Source organism: Rhyacophila brunnea, unplaced genomic scaffold (genome assembly GCF_057557595.1).
Source record: "Rhyacophila brunnea isolate RB1 unplaced genomic scaffold, BYU_Rbru_1.0 scaffold_19, whole genome shotgun sequence".
In the NCBI taxonomy this organism is placed as follows: domain Eukaryota; kingdom Metazoa; phylum Arthropoda; class Insecta; order Trichoptera; family Rhyacophilidae; genus Rhyacophila; species Rhyacophila brunnea.
Window position 1 is genome coordinate 1967224 of NW_028232848.1, and position 18759 is coordinate 1985982.

General features: G+C 31.4%; 1 protein-coding gene and 1 long non-coding RNA gene across 2 annotated transcripts in view; one reads left to right on the top strand and one right to left on the bottom strand.

The window, feature by feature from the left end:
• Positions 1 to 1179: 1179 nt before the first annotated feature.
• The window catches only part of AdamTS-B (ADAM metallopeptidase with thrombospondin type 1 motif B), a 409878-nt gene continuing 392298 nt past the window's right edge, over positions 1180 to 18759 (top strand). The window contains exon 1 of the mRNA XM_085946122.1: positions 1180 to 1814. The gene's annotated coding sequence lies outside the window, so the exon portion shown is untranslated. The remainder of the gene's footprint in view (positions 1815 to 18759) is intronic.
• Positions 8318 to 10934, bottom strand: LOC147072639 (uncharacterized). Its single transcript, XR_015070558.1, has 3 exons — positions 10732 to 10934; positions 10151 to 10482; positions 8318 to 9553 (listed from the first exon to the last, which is right to left on the bottom strand). It is a non-coding gene; the product is annotated as an uncharacterized LOC147072639 (long non-coding RNA).

Below are 18759 nucleotides of genomic sequence, written 5' to 3' on the forward strand. Positions count from 1 at the left end.
TTTTTATATAAAAAGAACAATAAAATAGGTTGATTTTTTTTATATTGTCAATATTTTTTTGTTTTTAATACTTTTTGACAAGTTTGTATTATTTAATTAAAATACTTTCAAATGTCAATTATTAGAAAACTGTATTTAATTCTATTCTATGTGGATAAATACCGATTATAGTATTACGCACTTTTTACGAAACAAATATTTTATAAAGAATACTTTATTGTTTCGTAAATAGTACTTAAGTATAAATAATACACAAGATTTAATAATATACCATTATTTATATAACATGCACATTGTCCACTAATTGGTACACAAAATAAAATAAAATAATTACAAGATAAAAAGAACTTTTTATATACCACGTTTTTAAATTTTCTGTTAAATCATATAAACTTGACAATTCTATATATTAATAATTTAGGACAAATAAGGCAATTGTCAACAAATCATTTTTTTGCTATTTTGCAACAAAAAAATATAGAATACTGAAATGTCATTTTGATTTTCATAGTAACGCACGTATATATTAATAATTTAGTTGCTAGGACCACCCCCTTAGAAACCAATAATAGTAGATTGGATTATGGATTTCTTCCGAAATAACTTTTCATACAAACAGAATTAACTGAAAAATAATTCAATTCTACTTAAAGATGGCTAAAAGTATTAAAAGAATGCATTGGCATCGTGTTCTGATATATTCTAAAAGGTTCAAATGTCTAGCTAGTCGGGGAGTTAGTTAAAAATCGATTGCAAGATTTGTACTGGATAAACAAGAATACGAGCTAAGAAAAACGTGGTAAAAAATCAGGGCATGTTTCAACCACTCATAATCTTATTAAACGTAACTTATATTTTATTTTCATAAGCCAATATTTATTTTATTGTCAAATTCAAGTAAGGCATTTCTATATAATAAGCAATAACTCAGATGTATATATAGCAAGCTAGATGCTAGCCCAGGCAAAAAAGCTAATGCATAATATATATAGTTATCTAGTTGTTAAGTGCAACGTGTCCGTCTAAACTTTGACAACGACGACAACAGTTTTCCGGCGCCCACTTTCCCGAGGCGTCGGCGCTAAAAGAGCGGTGCAGATTTTCCTGACGCCGCCGCATGAGTTTTTTTCTCGCACGCCGACGGCATGCCCGTTCGGCAAACATCAACCTAAAACGTTCAGTGGACCGGCGACTATCCGGTAGAGCGGACGTGTTGCTTCTCTTATGCCTCTCCGTCACACCAACCATCCAACAGCCCAACGCAGTTCATTTTTATTATCATTAATTAAAAAAACCCGCGAAAATAATCACGACGAAAAAAACTCCGTTATCTTATTACTTACGTAAAAATTAACAACATCGATCGAGCTGATTTTGAAAATCAAAATTAAAAAAATATATACTTAAGTACATAAAAAAACTATTTTAGCTTTCATAATAATATATTTTTTTTTAATAAAACAATATTATATTGATAAACTCTGTGTATTACTGATTAAAACGTACGAATAATAAAATTGATTACAGTTTTTTTTTTAAATATCATAATTTAAAACAATGTTTTAATCGAACATTTTAAATGTGTGTGATTGTCAATTTATTCCACATAAATAGACAGTATTATTAAAATAATTATTTAAAGTGCGCTCGACAATAACTGAAAAGTTATTTAAAAAAAAAAAAGTTCGGTTCCATGTGAAAAGTGACACTTTGTTATTAATTATTTTAAAAAAATTGTTTTTTTTTTATTTTATCTGGAGACATCAGCTATCATATTACTGGAACAAATACATCGACCTATCGGTGTTTAACAGGTAATTTAAATTTTATTATTCTTCAATCAGCATTTTGTTTCATAACTTACACCAAAAATTTAATATACACGTGTTTATAATATACTGTTACGCACTGCTATACGATTGCCGCCTATTTTAAAAATAAGAATAACTTAGGAATTCTTTTTTGTTACACGTTTATTTTTATAATATTTTTATGACATATTTCATCAATTAAATATCCTGGTTTCAAGTTAAAAATATAAATATGAATACTTACTAATTATTTTTTTCATTTCTTATGTAAAATTTATAATACACATTATTTAAAAAAAAAAACAGGTATTTTATGAATTGTTTCGCAAATTGTTATTACCTAATTCATTCCGTGATGGAAGCTCATTATATAATTAATTATTCTTTTTTTATTACCTACACCAATATTACGTAAATTATACGTCATAGAACTCCATTATAATACTATGAAATATAATATAGGTAATGTTTTTCTCACAGTAATAAACGGTCAGCTGTTACTAGAATTCTTTATGTGTGAAACCCGTTCTGATACTTACAAGTGAGTTGTAGATGTTTTACGCTATGCCTTGTTAATCATTGGTTAAATTATAAGTGCAGAAATGGTAATAATAATTATGAGATATGTATACCATTTTCACACAAGTATTGTATCAATTTGTTGATTACTTAGTTAATTTTCCATTGCTGTATCTCTTCTGTGTTACATAGAGACATAAACTGATTAATAATATCGAAATTTTACTATAAAAAAATCGATATGATTATTAAAGTTAGAAATAATAACCACCAGCTAACAACACAGTTTTCACCTGTGATTATTAAATATTTTTATTGTTCAATAATCTTTCCACAGTTAAAAAAAATACCAAAATCAAGACCGGTTCCTTCTTATGACATTATCAGATATATTGATTGAATAAGTATTGTATAAGAGGAACTATCATGTCTTTTCACCAAGAAATAACAGTAAATAAAATTTTATTAAAAAAGAGTGAATTCTCATGTTCGATTGTAAGCGGCGTATATGGCTTCCACAGAGTGACAGATATTTGTTTTTACGTTACGTGAAATGGATATTAGCCACTTGCTTAACATATTAGATCTATGCGCTGGGTTCAAACGCACATTGAAAAAATAACATGTAAATTTGCCTGACCCGGAAATCGAACTACTGTCTAAGCCGAAACATTACCGCTTGGGCATTGTGGAAATATAAAGAAAATTTTAATTATAATTATTTTCTTTAAAATGAATGCTTGAGACTTTCATGGTCATGTTCTTGCTCCTTCTTTGCTCGGCGATTCGGGCTCGTTGCAGAGTCCATTCTCAATAGATTATAATGGTTTCTGCAATATATTGAAACTTTTAAATCTCTTGAGAATGGCCTCTGCAATGAGCCCGAAACGTCGAGTGAAGTAGCACGGTAACAACCCAAAAATCTATTACGATTATCTTTATAGTTTCATAATTTAGTCAATGATGGTCGAGCGGTAACATGTCGGCTAATACTGTCGTGGGTCCCGGATAGGAATCCTGGATCTAGAAAATTCACATGTTCTTCAATATGTGTTTGGACCCAGATTGTGGACTTAATAGGTTGAGCAAGTGACTAACATCCATTTCTCGTAAAAACAATAATCCGTTAATATAACTTCTTTTATTTTTGATCTTCTTAGGATCGAATATAATTCAGTCAAAGAGATTTTTTAATTCCTATGATCACTGCCAAGGCTCACTATAGTCAGGCCATGACGCGAAACTGTAAACTTCAATCTTAGCGCTAGTTTATTACTCATACTTCGAACGCAACATGGTAAAATGCATATTGAAATAAATTGTAATAATTTTAACGAAATGTGTGATCGAAAATGTTCAATTTTTGCAAACAGGTTAGCGCGTTGCATTCGATAATTAAACATAACTAGTACCTAATCGTAATTTGCAATTGAGTGCCACGGCCTACAGATTAGTTAGTCTTGGGCCACGGCTCTACTCAACATTTTTCTGTGTACAAAATAAATAACCAAATTGTAGCCATAAATGTTGTATGGAGTTTTATGTACACATAACAATTAATTTTTTCACGCATTTGAAAGAACTGAACATATTAATATTAAGTGTTTAAATTTTTTAATATTTATTATGCTGATACCGTAAATGTATACAATATAGAATTTGCGTTTCATTAATTATGATAGGTTAAAAAGATAATATGGCTCTAGAAACTATCGTAATAGATTTTAGATAATTATTTCTACAAATAAATTCGATAAATCTAGTAGGATATTTTCATTTTACGAACTATGAATACAGAGTCCTGTGATTTATATTTAACGGTAGCTTCCATTGTCACCCAGTGTATAATTAATTATTTCACCAGAAACTGTAAATAAAGTGAGCTAAAAAGACACATTGAACATTGGGTGTCAATATAATAAGAGGCTATTTAAAATGCTAAGTTTGTTCTTCTACAACAGAGGTCGGCAAACTCTTGGACCAAAGGAGCCAAATATGAGTGGCACAACGGTTAAAAATAATTCGAGAGCCATATGTATATTTAAATGAATTAATTACATTTTATGATTGTTTACGTATTAAGTGAAGAAGATTTCCCGAATAAAACTAACGTAAATATATGTTTTTATTGTTAAAATTATAAATATAATTTTTACAGAATATGAATTACATATAATTTTAATGCATTCCTTAAAACTAATGTGAACAATGACCTCCCTTGCATTTCATTGGAGAGTTTCTGTATGTTTGGTATGTAACTTGTGGTTTTTAATTTCAGGCGCGATTCCAAATTCTCATCGGTTATTTGACTTCTCTAAATGCCATTTATATTGTCCATGTTTGAAAATGATTGTTCACATACATATTATGTAGACTCGATTATGAGTTAGGAAAGCTTTTACATGTATTAAAAATCGTAGTATCTACCATTCTACCTTATGTAGTTTAGAGCGCTCCACTTGTGTTGTGAAATTAAATTGCATTTTTCTGTCTCCAAATTATCAATTTTGGTGGCAAGACCTACAAATTTGGAGCTCCATAACTCTTTGCTTGTTAAATACGCCAATAAAATTGTATTTCAAAAGTGCTCGTGTCAATATCAAATGGAGAAAAATTGAAAATGTCGACATTTGCAATGGACGGATTTAAAACAATAATCATATCTTTCTGCATCAACCATCACGGAGGAAAAATTAGACTCGCGATAATGTCATTATTAAATATAATAAGTGTATAATCAATGAAAAAAATAAAATTGTGAATTTTGCAAAAGTTTTTGTAAAAAATAGGAATTGGGAATTTGGCAAAGAGCCGCACGCCAATAGCCAAGGAGCCGTATGTGGCTCGCGAGCCGCGGTTTGCCGACCCCTGTTCTACAAGCATATTATATCACATAGTGTTGTAAAACCATTTAAATGTGATGCGTGTACGTCTGCATGCATAAAGTCACATGATCGCAGAAGCACGTATAATATAGGTACCTACCATACCCAAAAAAATAAGGTATCAATATATTATATTATTTGAGTACTTAACCTAGTTTTCTCTTCACCCCTTATCTTCCAGCGTCCCCAGGGTGACTGTAACTACTTTGGGAATACATGCGTTAAACTGTATTGAGAAATGTATCCTTATTTTTTACAAAGTTTTTCTTATGTCGTATTCTTATTTGTCCGGTGGTTTTTTGTCCGGTACAAATCTTGCAATCTATTTTTAACCAACTTCCCGACTAGCTAGACATTTGAAACTTTTAGAATATATCAGAACACTATGCCAATACATTCTTTTAATACTTTTAGCCATCTTTAAGTATAATTGAATTAATTTTCAGTTAATTCTGTTTTGTATGAAAAGTTATTTCGATACCATTGCTTGCCGTTGCTAGGGGGTCCTAGCAACTAAATTATTAAATAATATATACGTGCGTCACTATGGAAATCAATATGGAATGACATTTCATTGTTCAGTATTTTTATCAAGTACATTTTTTTTGATCGTTTAAGCTAGTCAAGTCAAGTTTATATGATTCAACAGAAAATTTAAAAACGTTGTATATAAAAAGTTCTTTTTATCTTGTAATTATATTGTTTTAGTCGTTCAAACTATAAAACCAATACCAGAGATTGAAACATGGATATAAATTATTCTAATTGATATAAGTTTTGTACAAACACTCACACAGGATAGAGTTAATACTAGTTTATATACAAATTTCATACATTTAAGAATAAACGATAAAAGTAAAGACAATAATTAATAATAAAATATTTACGTTTCCGATACTACTAGGTGCGAGCGATTTGTAATTTATGTTTTTAAAATAAATGAGGTTATTTTTTTTTTAAATCATCACGTTAATTTTTTGATTGACAGCGTAGAAATTCCACAAGACAATGACACTAATTATTTACTAGATTTCTTAACGACAGGTTTCACATTTAAAATATTATCAACCAACGCAGATACATCCCACATCAATACAAATGACAATGAACCGTAGACAGATAATAATGGGTAATTTAAAAAGAAAGTTATTATGCCTAAAAACACACACTTAAACGCATTGGTAATTACTACATATTATTATTATACTTGTGTGCATTGCAATATGTTTGCATATATTTTCAAAAATATGTACTTATCTGCTTTTATGATTATTGTCGATATCTGGTTAAATGTGCAGAGTTGTATTAAGGATTGTAGCCTCCGTAAGAAATGTCATTCCCGGGTTAGTGTTTTTTTTGCCGGATTTAAACAAAAGTTCTCTCAAAAAAGTTTTATAGTCTGATACCGATATATTTAATAACACTATAATAGCAAAAAAATACATAGGTACCTACCTAAAAAAAATCACATTTAGTTAGTCTTTCTTGATTATTGATTTTAGATATTGATTTGTTGTTTGTTTCATAAATACGCAAATATTTAACATCCCACAATCTCAGTAAAGATGTGATCTTCCACGGCGCTACATCCCGGGGTGGGATTTGGCCTCCTCCACAACCGCTCTCCACTTACTCCGGTCTCTCGTCACACTTCTCCAGTTACCGGGTCTTATATGAAGTCAGTCCACTTCTACGGCGTCAGCCCATCTCCTTCTTGGACGGCCTCTGGGTCTCTTCCGTTGGGGTAGCCACTTTGTGGCGCTCTAACTTCAGGCATTCTCTCCACATGTCCCCCATCGTAGTCTTTGGGACTTATAGTATATTATGATTGTTTGCTGTTCAATCAGCTCTTCCAATTCGTGGTTCATTTTTATTCTGTAGTTCCCATTTCCCAACGTGGGTCCAAAGATTTTGCGGAGTATTTTGCGCTCGAAGACAGCTAATTTGTTTTCCTCGTTTTGAGTTGAGCGCCAAGTCTCACAGCCATAAGTGACCAATGGCCTTATAATTGTTTTATAAATTAGAAATTTACTTCTTCGGCCTAGAATTTTCGACCCCACCAGTCGCTTGCAGGCATGCCAGCATTTATTCCCGGAGATAAGGCGGATTTTTATCTCCTCTGCTGTCTTATTTTTGGTATTTAGGCTGGATCCGAGATACGTGAACTTGTTCACCCCTTCATATGCATGCTATCCTATGTCTATATTCTGCAGCGGTACCTGATCGCGTGTGCTGACCATATACTTAGTTTTTGACTGGTTTATATGCAGCCCAGCGTTTTCTGCTTTTATTTTCATAGTGCCACTATGGTTGATCATCCTCTGTTTGGATATGCTTGTAATTACTATGTCATCAGCATAAGCGCACATCTGCGTTGTATTGTTATCTACCCATCCTCTTATGTTGGTTTCACGAGTAAAGATGTGATAACTGTTGTAAATTACATCTAAGTAGGTATTTAAATATACAATACATCAAGAATATCTGTGGCGTACTCTTTATAGATGCTGTCAATATAATCAATCTGACCATGTCTGATCCTAATATGATCATATGGGCATCCACAGAGTGGAGGTTGTATTAATAAATTTTGTTTTTACGAGAAATGGATGTCAGCCACTTGCTCAACCTATTAGGTCCATACTCTGACTCCAAACACAAATATTGAAAAACAATATGTGTATTTGCCAGACCCGAGATTCGAACCTGGGCCCCACGACATTATAAGCCGCTCGGCCATCGTGGATTATAAATATTACGTAAATATTTTCACAATATAATATACACCATATTATTTTATAGACCGCCGCCGGTAAAGAAACCCTAATAATAATAAATGTCAAAACCAGTGGGTACCTATATAAATATATTTTTTTTTTCAATAATATTACTAAAACTAAATGTCACCGTTTTCCACTAATATAATATTATATATATTTTTTTTAAATCGTCAAGCCCCTAAATCTCTGCGCTTTAAGTGATCGCACTTACTCACAGACCGGCCCTGTACCAAGATACCGGGATTGCAAACCGCTATAGTACATGTATAAAAAAACAGCGTTATGTACGACCCTATCTGTACACCAGTGACGTCCAGTGGAGGTAGGCAGATTAAGCGTCGCTTGGGGGCGGCAGTTACCCAAAGGGCGGAAAATCGAGGAGAATCGTTTGATATATATAGAAATGGCTACTTAAACTTAGTAATAACGGAAATATCTTTTCATTAAAAAAATCAGTTCACTGGTTGGAAACAAAATGTATTAATTAGGTACTATAAAAGTTTTAACAGGATTTTTTTTGTCGGGTTCGCGATGTCTAGTTTACTTCCGTTGTCCTTAGACGTGATGATCCTGATGACCAGCAATTACACGTGCAGATTTGCGAATTATAGGCAGGTACATACTTATCTAATTAATTTATCCAATTATTTTGCCAGTCACGCGCGAGTTTTCAAAGTTGTCAGGGGTATTTTTGAATGTATCTGAAACCGTGGACTCTCAATATTGTCTATTGCAGTAAAGATGGCGTTTAGATTAGATTTAATAATATATATTTTGTTAGTAATGTATCCATACAATACATTTCTTAGATATTGGAGTCATGAGAGGATGATAAAAAATACTGTCTAAAAATGGGGTGGCATTTCGGCGCTGCCTAGGGGCGGAATTTTGTCTAGGGACCTCACTGTCTGTAGACAACCCATAATAGAATAGATGGTATTCAATGAAGAACCCGCATGGCTTTCATATTAATATCCACCGAGAAAAAGACATGGATATATTAAGACTATCGTTAGCTGTCACGACCGCATGGTACAGTCGTTGAGCATCATGTTACGAAGCGCATGTGATCTTAAGCAATGCATATTTGTTAACATCATTATTTTATCAATCCAGTTGTAGTTTCGAAGTATAAGACAAGATCACAATTTTCCTCAGTTCAGTATCCTCATGTCGAACTTTTGCCGTAGAGGCTCGAGTGCGTAGATCATTATTGTAGCATCGTACGAAAGAGACTCAATCCGAAAAACATACCCTCGTTTTAAGATAGTCGGTAACTTAATTTCGTGAATAATTATAAATTTGTTTTATACTATTGTACTACTGTACATTTGCGGAGTTTTGCCTTTCAGCATCTTCAGTCAGTATAGATAGAGTACACACTTACCAACAGCAAATACACAACTTACAATAATTAATGAAGAAAGTTAATTTTCGTTTATATTTCAAATTAAAATCAATTAAAAGATCGCGAAAACATCGTAATTATGTGGAGAAGTATGTCAATTGAAAATCTGGAGTGTTGGAAATATCGTACATTAACTTTAGATACCCTCTACTAATACCAGTAGCGAAGGGTGGTGGTAGGCTATTAAGATCCACCATAAATAGTGCACATTAAACTTTAGTAGTCATACGTATTTATTTTTATTGAACTAAGACTACAATTTTATTTATAGATGGTGTTGGTTAGTTTTTAAAAATCAATTAAACCCTGACTAAGCCCAAACCATTTTTTTTTTGTATATTTTGGGCGGTACGACAAAATTGTGCAGACTTTTAGATTCATACTTATTTGTTTTCGTTGGATTAAGAATACATGTTACACATATTGTTGGCTCATTGTTTAAATTCATTAAGCACAGCCTAAACGCCCTAAACCAAGATAATAGATAAAAAGAAATATTATTCTACCTATAAAATATCATAATACCTATAAGTTATGTATGATTTAATTGCATAATTTTAGTTATTTTATAGATATACGAGTATTTTGTTGACTATTATTTATTATGGCTTGATTTCGCAAGGTCTAATAAACTTTAAAAACTAACTACAGTCTAAATTGTAGTCTTATTTCAATTAAAACAAAAATACGTATGAATGGCAGAGTTTAGTGTGCACTATTTAGGTATGAAGGATCTTAACAGCCTACCTCCACCCTTCGCCACTTACTAATACGATTACTAAGTTTATCCTTATACGCATTTAGTAGTGTCCATAAATTAAAAAAAATGCACCTATCTGTATTATAAAAACATGACATGAGTGAAAAATAATTCAAATACCACCCTTATCATAATTGGCTCTAAAATCCAATATTTTTTTAATAGATTTACAACCTATGTAATAATGAGTCCAACGTACAAATTAAAAAAATATAATATGAGCTTTTCAGATTCGAACCTGTAAACAACGGCTTCAGAAACAAAAATTCACCCACTCGTCCATTGCGGATTCAGTAAACTACATAATAATATATCGTCACTGTTCTGGCAGAAGACACTAATTCGAAAAAATGACATATTGAGTTAGTACCAAAATGTTCCTTATTTCAAACTTTACCGTCTGGAAATCTTCTTAATAAATAAACAGTCTTTATTTTAAAGTCACCCTTTTTACGATTACTTAATAAACTCACATGATAGACCATTATTTCAAACATTTTACCAACTTCAAAGTCAAATTACTCAAAACTAGTATTCTCCAGTTAGTGTGTTCTGCCAGAACAGAGACGATATTATACTAATAAATAATTGAGACTTCAATGCGAATAAGCAAAACAAATCCTAGGGTACTATTTTTAAGCATTCTATGTATAACTTGACCCAATATTTTTCAATGTTTATTTTCTGCTAATCTCTGATTGATGGCAACACAGAAATAATAATACTTCTCTCGTTTTCAAATTTCTCCGCGAATTAAAAAAACGTGTGTACAAAAAAAATACTAAAAAAAAACTCACGATCTCCGCGATTTGGCAACGCATTAGCTAAATTAAATTTCATAACTTGTAATTAAAAAAAATATATTTTTTCAACGTGTCTGGATAGCGAAACTAGAAATTTGATTCGCTGTAAATTTTAGGTTTATACCGTATACGTATTATTTAAGTGGGCTGAATACTCGTTCTGGTATCTATAATTAGCTTTTAAAACATTCATGTAGAATGTTTTATTATATTTCAAAAAAAAAATGGTGCCTCTATGTATAATATTATAATATATTTTTTTAAATCCATTCATAAAAGTTTTTTTGGGGTAAACCGCTTACCATAGACCAGTGGTTTCCAAACTTTATGTTACTACGCCTCCCTTTTAAAAAAATCTAATCTTGGCGCCTCCTCCCCCTTTATTTCATTAAATAATACAGATACATTTTTAAATAGTCAAAAATGTACTAATACAAAAGTGAAAAAAAAATATATAAATAACCAAGGTTTTATTTATTACTTATATTAGGTATATTCATTTTAAAATAAATTTGTTTTTCATGCGATGAATGTGCTTGTTTATTAACACAATCAATAATTTCAACAGTAGTCAATCCAATTTCATCATCGTATATTGACAAATGGACTCTATTATGGGCCCACATCCTGAAGCGGGTCCCCAGGCCAGGATCTTTGGCGGGCCCACCTACCTATCGTTGAGGTTAAGGGCGGTGTGGTGCTCTAAAGTAGTGTTTCCTAAATTATACACGGGAGTTATCATTTATGTATATCAATCAACATATAGATATCACATCAAATTGCAATGCACAGCCACATAATTAAAATATTTAATAGTTTTGAAACAAAGCAGCGCCACAGGCGACTTTTTTCACTGTTAATAAAATAATGTGAAAAGTGCATTAGCAAACTAACCAAGAACTCAGTAAATAGATTTTTGTTTGCTTCAACATATCTGATTTATATTTTGTAATTTTGATTTCCAAAGCTCCAATTTTTTTATGAATGCCTTCACTTTGACTTTTTAAATCAGTGTATGCATTAGTGGTCCTTGCATTGATTTATTCACTATTTTTTTTTAATTTCAACCAAATAGACAAGTTTAACAATAAAATTATCATTCCTAAACAAATTTGCCTCAAATTTCAACGTTATGATTTGACCCTTTTATTTCATTTTTTCACGAGATAGCCAGCGCGCTTCACAATAGTATTGAAGTGAGGTATTATAAAATTAGTCTCCATATTTTCAGACAGGTTTGCAAACAACCTTTTTATAACACTGTTTTTCTTATGTAGTTTATAAATAGCGGCCGTTTTATAAAATAAGCATTTGCAAACTGCAAACCTGTGGCTACATTAATTGTGTGAAACTTTTCGCGCCTACCAGTTTGGAAGCCGCTGTCATAGACAGTAATCAAACGGATCTAAGAATAATAATGATCACCGATGACGTCACACCAATTAGGATTCAATTTGTGTAACTGTGATGTCACTTTCAATAATTTCAATTAGAATTGAGCAACGGGCTACCAGTAGTGGGCAAGTTATACTAATTTAACAATGTCCCTTTGCGTTTGATGAACTGTAAATTGGTCGCGTTGAAATTTGCATGTCAAACATCGTAATAACCCTTTGGGCAAAACATACTAAGTAGGGCCTTTTATAATAATTGTCCAAAAGAAATATTTGAAACTCCCTTACTTTCGGCTGTATGGATATTATCCGTGGCTCTATCCAACTGACTTTCTCTTAGGTATGCTTACATACTGTAGCTTAAAATTTAGAATGGATCTTTATTTAACTACATGTTTTTCCGACTTATACGCGGCGTAAATGTGAACTCTGCCATTCTTGGTGGTGTTGGCTTGTGTGTCTCTGATAGTTACCATATGAATCGAGGGCATTCGTTGTTTGTTCTCCCAAGGTGCAAAACTATCCCGCTATTAGTGATGCCAATTGGGAGGGCAATAACCATGTTTAATGAAATCGCTTCGGATATTGATATATTCCACTTACGTGAGTGTGAATTTAGGTGCACGTTGTTTTATAAGTTTTTAAGATACGGTCTATCAATAGTTCACTCTGTGTGCTTCCATCTACTTTTATTTTTGTTGCTTTATTTTATTTCTTTTCTTATTTTATTTCTTATTTTATTACTTATTGTATTATTAAGTCACATTTGTTTTATGTCATGTCGTGAACGCTTTGAATTTATAATTTGTTATGTTCATTATATGTAAAATAGATAAATTTGAATTTGAATTGTGTATAAAATTAGTGCTATTGAATCTGTACAGTAATTACAATAATAAAATTTAGTGTAGTTATGCAGAATGCAGCCAGTTCACGCCAGAAATGAGTTAACGTGTTAGACATTAATATAAAATGTTTTTTTTTATACGTTCAGTGAACATAAATCACATAGGCTCCCTACAAATCCGTAAAGATGATCACAGAATATTCCACATTATATTTGCAGAAAACAGTCACACTACACTAAAATAGCATAGTAATATACTAAAGCACTAAATTAACATAAATGTATTTTTCCATTTAATCTAATCTTCTTAAAACACTAATTATTCACAAACATAGATAATTATGTTATTGCTATGTACCTATTATGAAAAAAGCCAATGTAATTTCGGATGCATAGTTTTAAATAGTTATTATTCCCCTAACGTAAAGTGCTTATTTCTCAGTCTGTGTTATGTGTGGACTGGTTGCTTTCTGCACAATTACGTTTAATTTAAGCTTTTGCGTTCAACGTGCACGATCAACGTATTTGTAAAACGCAACTATATTTTTATGGGATTTCTTTTCACGATAAACTAAAATAATAATTATATCTTCTTACATTTTAAGCATTTCTGCGTTTTACAAGTAAGCTAGATCTCTATAGAGAATGGTTATAATATATAATAATGTATTTTTTTTAAAATAAGATTAGTCAACCTAATTAATGCAATACGGGTTACATTATAACATATTCTTTTGATGATAACATTGATAATATAATGCCAAGCGTTTTAAGTCAATGCAATATAGAAACTGATAACCATCTCATTACTGTCGAATAGGTTCACAACTACCAATAGCATTTCTTTACTTTTATTATTCCCTGGTTCAATGCAACAGCGAAATGGTTGAACTGAATGAAAAATCAGGTAGTTTACTTAGGTCCACGGTAGAAAAATAAAATAACAAGGGGCCTCAATATAGTAGAATGGTCTTTAGATATTTTTAACAAGACTTAGATGTTAGCACTTAGGAGATAACTTTAAATTGTGTTTCTTCATTAAATTAAGTAGTACAAAACTCAATTTGTAGTATGTATTCTACAATTAATTATGTTTTATTAAATCATTATTTTTTTTAAATATAATAGAGTATAATAATACCACAAAAACAATATAATTATTATAATCTGCATAAAAACAAATCAAATAGAAAAACAAAAAAATAATTAATTATATTAAACTGTTGATATACTAGGTTTCCCCGATTATATAAAATACATCCTGATACTTTGAGAGGACCTAAAACAGCGAGTGCATTAACTCTTTGGATTCATATGCTTATTCGCTGGGTCAGGTATTCGATTGAACGGTACTCACTTGTTTTATCAGTCAAACGACGACCGATTTCCCCAGGGTCCAAATGTCTCGAAACCCATGGGAGTGACAATATAATTAGATGGCAGACAGTCGTATTTGTTGGCTTTATTATACTCAGCCATAATAGCTTCTGAACCTGACGATTGAACTGATTTATTCAGATGAGAGGCTGAGAGTGTATCCACCACAGTGGCGTCCAAAACCATACATTTGCCTTCCTTCCATGGAATCATCGTGATACCATCAGGTCGCGTCCACCTTGTCGACAGATACCAGGAGACTCCAGCGTTGCTTAGCTTAGCAACGGAACAGTTATTTAAAAAAATATTGTAATATTTAGGGATTGCAATACCGGTTTTTCAAAACCGGTATTCCAGTATTTATCAATACCGAAATACCGGTTTTAAAAATCCAAAATACCAAAATTTTCGAAATTTTCGTTCACGTTTTAGACGATAAATTTAATGTTATTTCTTCATTATGTGTTTCATATTCAATTGAGTATACATGTTGTGTTCTGATAAAATGCAAAATATTTACTGTATCCAACATAGGTGAAATAACAATAAAACACAATTCATTAAATATACCCATTTATAAAATTGTCTCGATAAATTAACCTCCTGATATTATTTCGAAATAAAAAACACCCGTGACAAATATTCAATTATTCTATAATAACATTATTGATGATTGTTGAATTCAAGAAGCTTTTCCTGCAGCCGTGCTTATTTACACTTAATGACCAAGCCTTTTGGAAGGCTTTAGTTTAAATTATCAATATACCTATTCAAATTATATGTAAAAGTTACCAATTCTACAATATTGTGATTAATACATATTTTCAAATGCCACCATAACAAATGTAGATAGGTAGGTTTTTTCTATAAAATAATGTTTTAAAGAGATTGTAATAGCTATATTTACTGATAAGTAGGTACTTATGTTTTAAAGAATACCGGTATTAATACCGGTATTCAAATATAAATACCGAAAAACCGGTAGTGATATTTTCATTCGGTATTGCAATCCCTAGTAATAATCATTAAATATTATTATAAAAACATAGTTAATATTAAATTTGTCAAAATAAAATACACGCTGGTGTGTTATTTTCTTATAAAAACTTTTAGAGATAAGATATCATAACTAGAAAAAAACGACTGTCCGATTAAGAATACTTATATAAACAGAATTTTTATACTTTATGGTAATGTTTATATTTTATTTTCCAATGATTGTTAGTCCTTGAGGCTGGTGTGAGAAACCGTTGTCAACGAATCGTTTATAGTATTCTTCTTTGTCATTTTAATTCGAAGTGTCATTTATATGCCAAGATTTAAAAAAAAAGTGTGCATTGTCACGAGAGTGTGTAATATAATATGTATTGCAATATTTACACAAATGTAAAATAGCATTGAATTTTTGTAGTTGTCAGGGAATTACTTAGTTTTTTTTATGTTTACGTTTAAGCAAAAATAATTCATATTAAATTCGTAAATATGTTTGTAATAATATTATATACTTCTATTTGGTGTAATAATTGCACACATTATGATCTCCACCCAAATACCAAATTTAGTTTTGGTAATTTAGACAATATGATTAATTAAACTCAGAGCTTGCCAACCGGTGTGTCGTGAGCATTTGGGAAGTGTGCCATCAGATATTGTTACAGTCAAATTCAAGCATCATCGACATTGACATTGAAATTATAGTGTATCACGATTTCCATCATTAGTGCAAAGTAGCTCTTTCATTTTACTTCTAAGATAAATTGAAATAAGCGTAAATATCCACAATTATTGCACCATCAATCATTACAATAATATTCCTATTGACATCCAACTTGAATGTGTATATGTTTATTATAGAAATAATATTATAATATAATATTATGCTTTTATGAAAACCATTTGTAGTAATAATTACATCTGGTTATTTTTTTCAAGTGAAATACGCATAATATGTATTTTTTAATATAAAGTGATTGGTAGATACCAGTGGCGAAGGGTGGAGGTATACTGTTAGGATCCGACATAAATAGTGCACACTAAACGTAAGTCATACTTGATTTGTTTTCATTGAACTAAGACTAATATGTGCAATTCAATTAAACCCTGGCAAAATAAAGTCGTAGTAGAAAATAGTCGAAAAATAATCGTTTATCTATAAAATATCTAAAATTAATGCCATTAAACCATACATAATTTTAGATATTTTAAAGATAGAAAAATATTTTTCATCCATTAATTATGGTTTGGTTAGGCAGAGCTTAACGAATATAAAAAAATTAACGAACACCATCTGTAATAATTATTATGTATGTATACTAAACTTAATCCAAGTCCATCTTTATTTTTTGTGAATTGCTGAAAAACTACTGCTTTCTAACATTTCTGCATTATCAACATGTGGAATTTATTAATTTTAAATATCCTATACTCGAAATAATATAAACTTTCACCCTTGTGACTGTGTATTTGAGAAAACAAAAAGCTGTTTTTCTCCCATTCATCTATTATGGACTTGGCTGATTTTGAAATCTAGCGACACAAATAAGTATGAACGAAAAAGTGTATACTGTTTTTGTCGGATCGCCCGTAGCATACCTAAAGTTTTATGATCTGGTTTAGACGGGGTTTAATTAAATTAAAAAAAATAACCAGCACCATCTGGAAATTGCATCATTAGTTTAATGAAAACAAATAAGTATGGCTGACAAAGCTTAGTTTACACTCTTAACAGCCTATCCCTCACCCCTGGTAGATATCTACCTACGTTGTTTCAGTGTGCCGGATTTTTTGTTTACTTTTAATGGTGTGCCGTGATGCGAAAAATATTAAGAAGCACTGAGTGAAACATGTTTTCGGTTTGTTCCTAGGTCAGGGATGGCGAACCTTTTTACGTGCCAAAATTTCCCAAATATTATTTTTCGACAGTCTGGCGTGCCGAGCAGTTTTTTATGGGAAAAAATGAAAAAGTCGTTTAAAGTAGGATTCTATTAAAAAAGTTTAAAAATTACAATCGAGTTCTTGAGATTCTATTTTTCAACGTGTTTCTTTTATTCTTCGAATATTTTTTTCCTCGTTTTCAAAATTTTCATTTTTCGTGGGAGCGTTTAAAGCACGCTTCTTTCATATATTCCCCATAACTGAACGGTTTTCCATTTTCACTGTCTGTCAGAATTACTACTAGCTCCAGCATGCTTTTGTTTCTTATTTGGTGCAACCATATTTTCGTGCGTAGCAAAGAAATTGTATTACTTAGCTTGTTTTATTACGCACAAATTGGCACCAGAATTACTCCGATCAGCATGAGGCATTCTCTCGTTACAGTGGTTTGATCGAAATCAGAGGTTCGCGGTGCGATTTCCTCCGCCGCCTGATGAGGTCAGTGCGATTATATTATGTGTGATGCATAAAGCCTGAGGACAAACCTATCCAATTATATATTGGCAATAAACGTAATGCGTATTCTTGAAGAGTATTATATTTATATTCAATGCGATCTGTCATTTATGCATAAGTTTCGTCGTTTCCGTTTGCGCATCGATTGGTAAATATTACTGGTCATATATTATTTTTTAATAATATGAAAAACCGAAGACAACACGCATAGTTAAGTCGTCATTATTCTTTATTATTATATAGATACCTAAATATATTTATTTGTAAAACTTTTTTGTAAAAAAATATTTTTTAAATTATAGGTATTTTTTTCTCTTCAAAATAAAAGATTCGCGTGTCACCCAAAATCATCTCGCGTGCCATAGTTTTGCCATCCCTGTCCTAGGTTATACTAGCATTATTGATGAGGGCTATAGCCTTTTGAAAAAATACAGACAAACGATTTTTTTTTCAATGTGAAGTGACGCACGGAGTTGACCAAAGTGATTCCAGATTAGTGGACTTCTAATTTATTAACTATGGTTTTGCCTCCAAGTCCTATCAGCTTGACCTTAAAACTTGCTCCTTTGAAGGATATAATAGATCACACCCTCTGAGTGAATCCCATTATATTATAAATATATCAGTTGACAGGGAATAACTTATCAAGTCTTGTGGTCAAGGTTTGTAATTTCCTCGTTATATTAATTGTTATTTTGTTGAATACACTATATCAACTATTATAATGAATGAGTCTATAAAAAAACCCCGCATGGAAGGACATTAGAGGTAATCGATAGGTCAAA